Genomic DNA, 12,657 nt, shown 5'->3' on the forward strand with positions numbered 1-12,657 from the left:
AATTTCACAAATATAATTACAAACGAAAGGCATTCCTTATATTCCTGGAACTTTTTTTATATCTTATTCTAAAAAAATAACTCTTTGACTTTTATGGAAGAACTACCATAAAGTCTCAAAGCAGCCAGAATATGGGGGAATGTCAACTCACAAGGAAACATGTTGACCCACACACAATGTCAGAAACCCGCCCTGGCTGTGCTTACACCTCCCTTAGGAGTGGTTTGTGTTGCTTATTCATTTTTTTCCCAGCTGTGGAAATGAGTACACTCTTTACAATAAAAATGAGTATTCTGTCCTGAATTTCACATTTGCAGTCACAGATTATAGTATAATCTTGTGGATCATAAATTATTCTCAGAACTGAAACTCTTCTCTTCCCGAAGTATCTTTAAATAATTACCTTTCTGCTTATAGTAGTTAGTTGTTATCTAAGAATTAAAACTAAATGTTAACTAGTAATTCATATCTTAGTGAGACTATTTGTCTCTCTCACTGTTGATATGGATTTCTGGCGGGGGGGGGGGGGGGGGGGGTGTTTTTTTTTTCTCAAAAGAAGTTAACATATAACATTACATTCTTATAAAAGCTCCCTATGTGATACTTCAGTTTAATTTTGTCATCATTTAGAATCATAAAGAGCCTGTGCTGTCTAACACAGTGGCCACTAACTAGCCTCATGTGGCTACTGAGCATTGAAACTGAGGAACTAAACATGTTATTTTAAGAAATGAAAATTTAAAAACGTAAAAAGCACTAATTTTTTATATTAATGGTGTTGAAATTATGTTTTAGATACAATGGGTTCAATAGAGCATTGAAGTTCATTTCAACTGCTTTTTTAAATTGCATATGCGGCTCACATCGTCTTTCTTGTTGGCCAGCACTGCTTTCGGATGATCCGTTTGGTTTAGTGATGTCGACTCCCTTCTCGACTGTTATTTGTCAAGCTGCTGCTTTGATCTGAAAGTCTTCCGTGAACTTTGTTTCCTGGCAAAAGTTATTAGAAACCAAGTTCAGGTCGCTTCCATTGACTAAGGTCAGGAATCAAGCTGCAAGCAACTCCAAAAACCTATAAATTATTCACTTTTGTTTAAATACATATACACGAAAGTGTATCCAAAAGTTCGGACGTGTTTATAAATTATAAACGTAGCTTGTCCGAGGCTGCAAAAGCAGAGGGAGAACAACTCCCCTTCCTCTGGATGCCCACAGAGTATCGGTCGTTCTTCCACTGTAGCACTTGCTGAGTTGTATTATCATTTATCTGTTTCCTCCCCCCAGATCCTGGGTTCCCCGAGGAAATCCAGTAAGTGTTCCACTAGCTGTTTGATGAATGAACGGACAAATGAATGAACAGTGAGTAAATGGGTGAATGGGATTGTACAAAACAATCTAGGCTCATCTGCTGTATTCAGGCTGAGTGTAACTCAATCTTAGCCCATCTCCTTTCAAGTTATATAATTCCAGGTATAAGTACAAGTCCCAAAGGTACATAGTACTGCCCCATCTCCCATTTATCTTTAATCTATTCCCCTTCTCTCTTTTCCCTCCAGTAGCCTCTCTTCCCTCCCTCCCTCCTTCCCTCCCTCTCCCCTCTCTCTTTCTCTCCCTCTCCTCTCTTCTCCTCTCCCTTCCCCTCCCCTCCCCTCCCCTCTTCTCTCTCTCCTATGTAAATGTATTCCTTCAAAGGCCCATAAGCCTGCACGCCTACATGAAGAAGGAAGATGAGGCAGATGAAGTTTATAATGCACTGAAATGCATAATTTCCTAAATGAATATGAGGGCCTGACTTAGTTAACTTTGTGTTTTTATTTGAACTCTGAAATAAAACTACTTTGTATCAGTAGGCACATTCTTGCTCAGTGTTTTGATATTCATTTTACCTTTACAATTCTACTGATGGCTATAACTTACTAAGTTGCCAAAGACACTTCAGATAGAAAAAAACAGAAGCACGTGACCTTTCACAGTAAATGTTGTGCCTGGAATTAAAGAGAAAGAAAAAAAAAATGTTGTAACCTCAGAGTCACAGTAATAATTATCTTTTTTAAAAAAATCCTGGAAAGCAAGATTAAATAAGAATGAAAAGAAATCCTATCAATCTAGGTAGTAATAAAACACAGATTAGTATGCTGTCTTTTCTAAATACAAAACAGTGTAGAAGCAGCAAAGGAATAAACAAAACCTTTAAACCAGGAGAGGAGTTGAAGAAAAATGAGGTCCCTGTCCAACCTAATGGGAAAATGCTCATCAAACTAAGTATCAGAGGACCAGGAAGGCTACTCCGCATGTAGGCTCTTGCCTTATGCCTTCTGTTTCTCTCCTTGTTAACCGTTTCAATTCTTCTGTCCTCATCATCCATTTTCCCTGAACTAGTGTTTATACCAGCTGTTTTCCAGGTAGGCCTGCCTCTAATCAATAAAAAACTGAACCTCCGTCCAGAGGGATCCTTACTGCCATTACAACACCTACCCTTATTCTAACATGAGTACAACCCACTGACCAGCCTCGTTTCAAAGCCAGACAGTATTCCTTTCACATGGAACACCCATCGCTTGCACTGTCTTATTTGCATCGCTTGCCCTTCACCTATAAAATTTAGGAATGACACTCAGTGGCAGGCAACAAAAGTTTACAACCCTCAGCCCTTGTTCTTGAAATACAGCTGTGCGAGTCTATGACCAAGAAGACATGTGGAAACCATTAAATCACATCGAATCTAATTTAAAGTTGGGTCCAAGCAAGTATATAATAAATCAGAACAACTGCAGCATTCTACAGTCAGTGACATGCGCTGGGCTTCATCACTTGCAGGAAATATGGCAGGGATGCAGTGAGAGCGGATCAGAGCCTGAACTTCAACTCTCCGTAATCAAAGGGAAAGAAGACCTTCCATCCCAGGCAGTCCACCATGCTGGCCTTGACTCGTCCGAAGGAGGTGGAGTCCCAATCAAAGAGCTGCTGAGCTCGATTCCAGACATGTCAAAGGTCAACCATCACAACACAGCCAGGCTTTAGGTTACCGCCTGTCCGTGGTCAGGGTCTAACTCTTCAACAATTGATCTTTCCATCTGTTGGAACATTTTTTTCATGTGTGGTCTTAAGAAGAAATTCAGCTCACTTCAATTCAAATAATCACCCAGATATTATGTTCTTGGCCCTCAGTTTCTTGATAAATAAATCAGCAAGTGATGTCCCTTCATAATGTAAAAACATTTCAAAAGCTTCCTAATTCACATGAATTACAATGGGCCATGGTCCTTTGAAGAGGAAAATGGCCTGGAGGCAGCCAAGTGTCTAGAACACAGAAACACGCATCCAGGGTCTAGAACACAGGTGTAAGTATGGGGTTAACTTGAGGCAAAAATGACATCTTGGTGTTCTCAGCCTTCTCCTTCCGTAATTCTCGCCTTCTCTACTTCTTAGAGAATTTTGTCCTTTCTCCTTCAAGGATTCTGTACCTTTTTACCATGACTTTCTTTTTGCCCATCAAATGCAGACATGGCCCTGGTCCCTCGTTGGGACGGATTCCTGGTCTCTCCTAAAGATGGCTCCCATGCCCTGGCCGGCACTGGCTCAGTGGTGTTAGAGCATCGGCCTGCGCACCAGAGGGGCTCAGGGTCCATTCCGGATCAATGGCATATAAGGTTCCCCACCAGCACTATCCCTCCTTCAGGGCGTGTGCAGGAGGCAACCAACTGATGTGTCTCTCTCACATCCCTGTTTCTCTTGCTGTCCTCTCTCCCCCTCTCTCCCTCCCTTCCATTCTCTCTAAACAAAGATCAATGGAAAAAAATCTTCACTCCTTGGGTGAGGATTAAATTTAATTTTTAAAAAAGATGGCTCCCATGTTTATTCAGGGAGAATGAGCCAGGAGAGGAGAATGAGCCAGCAGGGTCTAAGGAGGCCCTTGTAGCCACTCACGATTTGCCTACTCAAGAACTAGGCATTCTTCCTGCTTGTTCTGTCTCTGGACCGGTTTCCTTTCTCCTCATCTTCCCTCTTCTATGACCTTTGTGTTTACTCCGTGCTACTTACTTACCCTGCCACTAAAATCTCTCTCCTCCTTTCCGCTCCAACACTCACACAGGGATTTTACAGGCTTTGAGGCACATTTGTTATGGGGTAGTTGAAGGAGATTGTAATGTTGTGATTCTTTTTATTCAATAAAATATATTTATACTGCTTATGTTATTTCAGGTCTTCACAAAAAAAGTTATCAATAAAATGCATTTTTACCAATGAAATCATTATAATTTATGAATGTTGTTATAAGAAAGTTTGAGATTGACCAATTTTATTGGGTTTCTTTAACAGCTAGTAATCACAAAACAAAGTTGAACTAAGATCTAGATCATCTCAAAAGGGAGACTATACTATATTATACTATACATGAGAGAGAAGATAAATGAGGACTTTTAAAAGTCAACATGAGCCCTAACTCGTTTGGCTCAGTGGATAAAACGTCAGCCTGCGGACTGAAGGGTCCCAGGTTCGATTCCGGTCAAGTGCATGTACCTTGGTTGAGGGCACATCCCCAGTAGGGGGTATGCAGGAGGCAGCTGATCGATGTTTCTCTCTCATAGATGTTTCTAACTCTCTATCCCTCTCCCTTCCTCTCTATAAAAAAATCAATAAAAATATATTTAAAAAAAATAAAAGTAAAAAGTCAATATAAATATAGAAGGACGAAGACCTGGTTTAAAGTTTACATGAGGAAACCCGAGGGAGTTAGCTGGTGACTGCACCAGTATTCAACAATGCGACCTGCCTCCAAAGAAAGCCCACCTCAGCTCTGAACATCATTCCAGGGGGCCTCCAGGTATCATCTGACAAAGGCCAGTGCTATGCAATCTCTAACTGGTATCAATGCCTGGGGTATCAATAGGTTTCTGGAAGGAATTGTACATCTGAATGGGTAATTGGACAAATAATACTCAAAGTTAACACCAATACCAAGTCTCCACAATTCCTCTTTGAGAGCTTTTCAAAGCCTAAGAAATGGCTTCTTGAGAACCGCTTCTGAGCAATTTAGACTGAGAAGAAACTTTTTTTTCCTCTACATCCACTCAGTTGAAATGAGCTTTATAATTTTCTCTACAGGGTCCGGGCTTTAGGTTAAGAAACACTCTCCCAAGGAAAATATTTCTATCTCCATCCTTCCCATCATCTAAAAACTGACAAAATTCGATGCAGTACTTATTGCTGGGAGCAGAGCAATCCCTCAGTTGGTTAAGTAGTAAGTATGGCGTACATGCAGCATCACAGGTCAGTGGATTCCTCTTCTTCAATGTTATTTTGTCACATGTAACTGCAATATTTACTCTGCAATGACTCACTGATTTACCCTTAAGAACACTCCCACACATGCACACTTTGAAAAGAAAATCATGTTACTTCCCATCAGAATCCACACCCACCCCATTCCGTCTAGGTATTTGCTTCTGGACAGGACACCAGGATGGATGGCAAGAAAAGAGCCAAGAATTCCCTCTCTGAGCCCTCCATTCCCTTATCTCAGTCCCCATCCTTCACTCCCTGAAGATGTAGGATTCTTTGGCCCTCAGAGAATTCATCACTCTGAAGAAAACTCCAGCAACAAACTAAAGTTTTAATTCTGACAATAAAAATCACCAAGCCGAAACCGGTTTGGCTCAGTGGATAGAGCGTCGGCCTGCGGACTGAAAGGTCTCAGGTTCGATTCCGGTCAAGGGCATGTACCTGGGTTGCGCGCACTTCCCCGGTGGGGGATGTGCAGGAGGCAGCTGGTCGATGTTTCTCTCTCATCGATGTTTCTAACTCTCTATCTCTATCTCTCTCCTTTCCTCTCTGTAAAAAATCAATAAAATATATTTTTAAAAAAATCACCAAAACACCACCTATATATACAACTGTAGTATAAACACTACCTTTCAGTCTCATAAATTGTACCTTGTTCTTGTCTCTCCAAGGGGTTAGTGAGGTCACACTCAAAGTGTGAGGTCACACTCTGTCCTCCTTTTAGCTAAGTAGCAAGACCATGTGCTTGAGCAAAGGGAGCAATTTTTTGTTTAAAATTAACTTTGTCCTTTGCTGCTCATTACTTTTAGGTGAGCCATTACTCAAAGTGATGGAGGCAAAAGTGCAAGTCAAAATCTTTAAGGAACAACTGTATTTCATTGAGGTGGAGACCAGCCATTGACCTACATCTGTCTTTAGTTCTCTACTTTCATATTTTAAAGCAAAATACAAAGAGAGATTACCTAAATCAATTTTATTTTATTTTTTAATATATTTTATTAATTTTTTGGGGTTTTTTTTTACAGAGAGGAAGGGAGAGAGTTAGAAACATCAATGAGAGAGAAACATTGATCAGCTGCCTCCTGCACACCCCCTACTGGGGATGTGCCGGCAACCAAGGTACATGCCCTTGACCAGAATCGAATCTGGGACCTTTCAGTCCGCAGGCCCCGACACTCTATCCACTGAGCCAAACTGGTTACGACCTAAATCAATTTTAATTGGAGAAGATTAATAAAGCTATTTAAATCAATATTTAGAGGAAAAGTAGCACTGTGATTAAGGGACAGTGGCATTAAGTACCTTCAGTTTATTTGTGTGTGTGTGTCTTTGTCAATCCTCACCTGAGGATGCGGGATCAAGCCTGCAACCCAGGTGCATGCCCCTGACCAGAATTGAACCCAGACCCTTCAGTCCAAGGGTCAACGATCTATCCACTGAGCCAAACCAGCCAGGACAGTACCTTCAGTTTTGAAAGCAGCCTTGCTACTTGCCATTTTGGTGATGTGAGTAAGCTTGAGAATCCACATTTGTAATAACCAATTTTACTATGTGTGGGTTCAAATTAAGAGAACAACTTATACTTGCAAAATCTTTCACAAGCACATGTTCCATAACTGGTGCTCATTTATGGTATAATTATCTGGTGATTATTTCCCTTAAAGGGACTCTGGAGCACTAGAGGTGATAGTAGAAATCTATATATATAAAAGCCTAAGTGACTGTTACAACTGAACAACCGGTCAACCAGTTGTTATGACATGCACTGACCACCAGGGGGCAGACACTCAATGCAGGAGCTACCCCCTGGTGGTCAGTGCACTCCCACAGCAGGAGCACCACTAGGCCAGAAGCCAGGCTCACAGCTGGTGAGTGCAGCTGTGGTGGCAGGTGAGGATGTAAATAAATAAATAAAATAAAATAAAAAGTAATGATTAGGTTTTTAAAAGGTGTCTTTTATACCATCAAGTAAAGCCACCTTCATATGGCCTTCATTTATTCAACTGCCATTTAAATCCACTCTGCTGAAGATACTAATTCATCCCATGGGCGGATCAAATGCTCAGTAAGAGCTACATGGTTAGTGCTTCAAGAGATCATGGAAGAAGAGCAGACCATAAAAATTGCACAAGAGAGCAATATAATTTATTTCTTTAAAGTATATTTTTATTGATGTATTTTTAGAAAGAGAGGAAGGGAGGGAGGGAGGGAAGGATAGAGGAAGGGAGAGAGAGAGCAAAATATTGATGTGAGAGAAACATCGACTGGTTGCCTCTGGCACACACCCAACTGGGAATTGAACCCAAAACCTGGGCATGTGTCTTGACCAGGTATTGAACTGGCAACCTTTTGGTGCACTTATAACACTCAATCAACTAAACCACACAGGCCAGGGCACAATACAATCTCTTGTTCCCACAACCCATGTACACGACTGAAATTTTTATGTAAAGATTTTTTTTTCAGAGAATGTGGACATCCCAAGTGGCAGAGAACGTGCTATGTTGAGGGACATAAAAGTAAATTGTAATTAAGTATCAAGATAATGACTGGAAAAGAATGCCATGGAATAAGAGGGGAAAAATGAAGTATAGTGGTGAGGATAATTATCAGAATAAATTTAGGAAGAGAGAAAAATAGTCAAGGTATGACTATATAAAATCTATTTAGATACTTATTAAATATAATTCAATTTAGTAATAATTTTAAACTAGGGATATGCACAATATAAGAATGATGACTGAACCTTATTTGGAATACCAAACTTCAGGTTTTTCAATATATGCCCCAATTATGCTCATACCATATACAGTTCTTAAGTCATTCACCCAACAGTGAGACTAAAGCATGAAACTTCAAAGTCTAATTTGGACTCTGTTCACAAGAAGCACCCAATGAATGCATAAATAAGTGGAACAACAAACTGATGTTTGTCTCTTTCTCTCTCAAATCCATAAAAAAAAAAAAAAGGTGATTCCTAATGATTCTCAGAGAAGGGACTCAACAAGAGCAGGGGTCAGTAAACTTCTGCACAGGGTCACATGATAAATATCTTAGGCTGCGTGGGCCACACACCCTGTCACAACTACTCAATTCAGCCGCTGCTGCATGAAAGCAGCCACTGGCAATGCATGAATGAACAGTGATACTTTGAACCCCATCTGTCCCACTCCCCGACCCACTGTTCAATTCATTCAGGACTCACGTGAGAAAAAGAGGTCGTCCTGGAATAGAAACATCCATAATAACTTCTTTCGGGTATAAAGATAAGGAAAATCAGCTAAAAGTATATGATTTTTCCTTTCCCTAAAAAATGCCATAAAGTTGAAAGCAAGCACTCACCTGAACATATAGTTCCCGCAGTTCATACTGAAATTTCTTGGGGTCTGTGGTAACTGTCACTGGGCCAATTTCTGCGAAGATAAAAATGACGTAGGTAAATAAATCGCAATTAACAGCATAAAAGACTTTAATGCGTTGTGTTTGCAAATGTCTTTTCACTGTGCAGTACATTATTTATTACTACAAAATAATGTGCAAAATTACACCTACTTCTTAATGTATAGCTACCAATGAAGAGCTTATAGTTTGCATTAAATTATGCATACCTAAAAGAGGGGGTTTTTAGCCTTGCAAAAGGCAAATGAGCAGTCAAAAACGTCTCAAGACAAAGAGTCAGGAGACCCCAGTTCCAGTCCCTTTTTACTCTCACAGTCAGTAAATATTTACTGTACACCTATGTTGTTGTTGGATTTTAAGTGAATCACTATTTATCCTATGATTCTGTTTCCTCAACTATATATTGTAAATGTGTCTGCAGCTTTTCTGGAAGTACAAACTCATTTCAAATAAAAAGTGGAACACTAAACAACAACAAATTAAGAACAAATAACCTTCAATATCTATTCCACAGGGTTTTTAAGAACTTGCAGAAGCAAAGATATGAGGACATTAAAAATTCAGGAAATTGTCCCTATCACTTTCTTCCCCAGGGCTGGGTTCATGTCCATCATTACCACCATCCTCCTGAGCTGGCTGAGACCACCATGACTCCCTCTGAGGTTGCTGCCACTCTCCTAACTGCCCTGATGTAGTGCAAACATCACTGCTTCCATTAGGAACAGGTGGCGGCCACGGCATTTGCTGGAAAACCAGGACCGAAGTTCGATGAAGAGAAGGAGCCCAGGTACCAGTGTGGCTTGAGTTAGCAATATTATTTTAGGATGTACCATGTCTATATTAACATTTTAATCTCTTTTTAAGATAAAAATCCATGTTTAAAATAGGCAAGTTGAAAGCGGCCCTTACAGGTATTAAAGATTTCCCCTAGGAAATACCCATATATTTAAACAATTCCTCTAACTATCATATGCAGAGACATACCAGCTTAAATTCCCAGGGTAGATTAAAAAAATTCTATTACAAATAATGAATATATTACAAAACTGTAATATGTAACTACAGTACAAAATTATAAAAACACTTAACATTTAGTTTTCACATTTTCTAGCTTCCACTGGACACTGTTAGAAAAGGATTTTGTGACTTCAAAGGATAACAATTAATTAGCCAGGCTTTCTATAATGAGCTCAATGTGATACAAAAACAGGCTGTAGGATTGTAGAAACAAAAGAAGTGAATTGGAAAAGAAACACAATTTGTCCACCATAACCTATGTAATTTTTTTTTTAGAAATTACACACAAAAATATGGCTCCTTCCTTCACCACACATGAGGCACCTTGCAGTATGCAAAAGGAATGGAGCGGAAATCGGAGGAACGGTGAAAATGCAAACATCTACATTCCATGCAGACGGAGCAGTCGCTAGCTGTGCAAAAGTCATGTCTTGAGTAGATGGAAAATCGGCAAAGCCTACTCCCTCAAGACTAAACAAAGGCATACTTTGCAAAGGAATGCCAAACAGTGGAGAACATGCCAGGCAGTTACACTGACATGTAAATTGTCAGCGGTAGTGTTAAGCCAAGCTTCCATATTCCTACATGGCATAACACTGAAATAATTCTGGAGTCCAAAACTCAAGCAGTAGGAAGGAATACAAAATATGCTAGAAAAAAAAACAACAATTACAGAACAATGAAAAGTGCATACATGCAAGAACATTCCCTTTAATAACAATTTTTAAAAATAGCCCTGGATGTACGCCTGGTTCTTCAAGAATGGAAACCAAGAAATGCTATCGAAATAAGAGGACCGATGAGCCTCCGTTTAGTTTTCCAGAGACTCCAATATCCACCTGTGTTCAACAAAGATAGGAACTCTCTCCTGCAGCTCATTAATAAACATTTTTTGCAAACCACATGGACAGCTGAGATAAATCTTTTATCAGTTATGAGAACTCCTCAGGAGAGGGAAAGACTTGTGGAGCTGCCATATCCTTCCAGCTGTAAGTGTCCTTTCCAGCTCTTTTGAATTGAATGATATGACTACTTGGCAGAATCGGCCCTCCTCCCTTCAGGACTTGCTTCCATCCCAGTCTTTGTCTTCTCTTAGGAGAGCCCTGTGCCAGTCCTGTCATGAGCAACTTCCCCTTCTCTTCCTTTTTGCTCATGTTGGTTTCATCCCCTGCCAAACCTTTGATGACATTCAGCAGGTACAACTTGGTCCTCCCTTCCTGCCTGAACATGGTCCTCTGTTGCTTAGAGAATTAAAGGAGAAGTCTCCAACGCATTCCAGGCCCTCTTCTACTAATCCAATCTTCCAAATTCGTCAACACCCTTGACTTAGCATGAAGCTACTGTGCTTCCTCACCACCCCCGTGACCATCCCCACTGTCTTTCATCTGCCCGTACACCTCTCATTCTATAAAGCCTGATTTAAGTCCTATCCCTTGCCTGCGTTGCCTTTTCTCCAATTTGCTTTAATGTTGTTTTGATAATATTTGTATAATAAATATAAGGGAAGCATGAAGGTGTGTAACACTTAGCAGAATGTAGAGATCATTTCCTCTTCATTCGATTAATTTTACCTCGTTGTTTATAAGGAAAACACACCAAAAAATAATAAAACACCTATCCATCTCCAAATAGAATCATCGAAATAGAAGAGGCATTAAATATCATCTGGTTCAATGCTCTTTTCTGCAGACAAGAAAACGTGAAGTCCAGAGGAGAGGAAATTGAAAATTGTTGGCGGTGAAGAAAGAGGTTAAGATATCTGAACACATTTCTACACTGAGTAACCTGCACAGCTGACTAACATTTCCTGTTTCCCAAGATCTCCATTCTGTCAATGACCATATCACCACTAACTTTCTCCTCCTTTCCTCGGAACTACAGGCAGGACAGACCATGGTCCAGATGCCTAATATGATGCATACAACATCTAGAATTCTTTACTGTCACATGTCTGGACATTATCTTTAAGAGACAAAAAAATATCCCTATTGCCTAGTAGATACTAAAATTAAACACACAAAGAAACCTCACTGGAAAATTCCTTCTACAATCTATTTAGCAAACATATATTGAGCATCTAGTATATGTGGTTGCCACTGGTAACAAGGATGAACAAACATGAACTCTGCCCTCAAGTCCTGATGGTCTGGTGCAGAAGATAAAACTATAAACATGTAATCACAGTACAATGCAGCAAGGGCAGAAACATAAGAACGGATAAGGTAGTGTGGGAGCACTAATTCCTATAAAGAATGTTTCTTGGGGTTTTTTGGGGTTTTTTTGCTGTTTTGTTTTAGAAAGAAACAAGGGAGAGCTCAAAGAGGAGATGAAAATTCAGGATTTCAGCCAAAACCGGTTTGGCTCAGTGGATAGAGCGTCGGCCTGCGGACTGAAGGGCGAAAAGGGCAGGACAGATAAAATCATAAACAATTGAAGGTTAGGTGACAAACTAAAGCCACCCAGTCCCTTTGAGCGCTAGCACAGTAAGTACCCCGTGTCTGTGGCGTGGGGGCATCTACCACATGAGACTAGGTGATACTGCAACTGCCAATGCTTTTTGAAAAGGGCAGGACAGATAAAATTCATAAACAATTGAAGGTTAGGTGATAAACTAAAGCCACCCAGTCCCTTTGAGGGCTTGCACCGTAAGTACCCTGTGTCTGTGGCGTGGGGGCATCTACCACATGAGACTAGGTGATACTGCAACTGCCAATGCTTTTGTGTCTCCCTCACTTGACTGTCACCAGAAGATGAATAGTCTCAATGTACCTACAATAGATTCATTAACAATAAATGTATCAAGATGGAAAGCAGGGAGACAAGGGGAAAAAAAAAACAATGAAGGTTAAACCAGATCCTTTTTTTCATTACACCATGGATCCTCCATGCTACTACTAAAGACCACGTTACCTGATCACCGAGTAGCCAACCAACACTTTTCCCTTTCCTTTGTTAACC

Source organism: Myotis davidii, unplaced genomic scaffold, assembly GCF_000327345.1.
Source record: "Myotis davidii unplaced genomic scaffold, ASM32734v1 scaffold362, whole genome shotgun sequence".
NCBI classification, from domain to species: Eukaryota; Metazoa; Chordata; class Mammalia; order Chiroptera; family Vespertilionidae; genus Myotis; species Myotis davidii.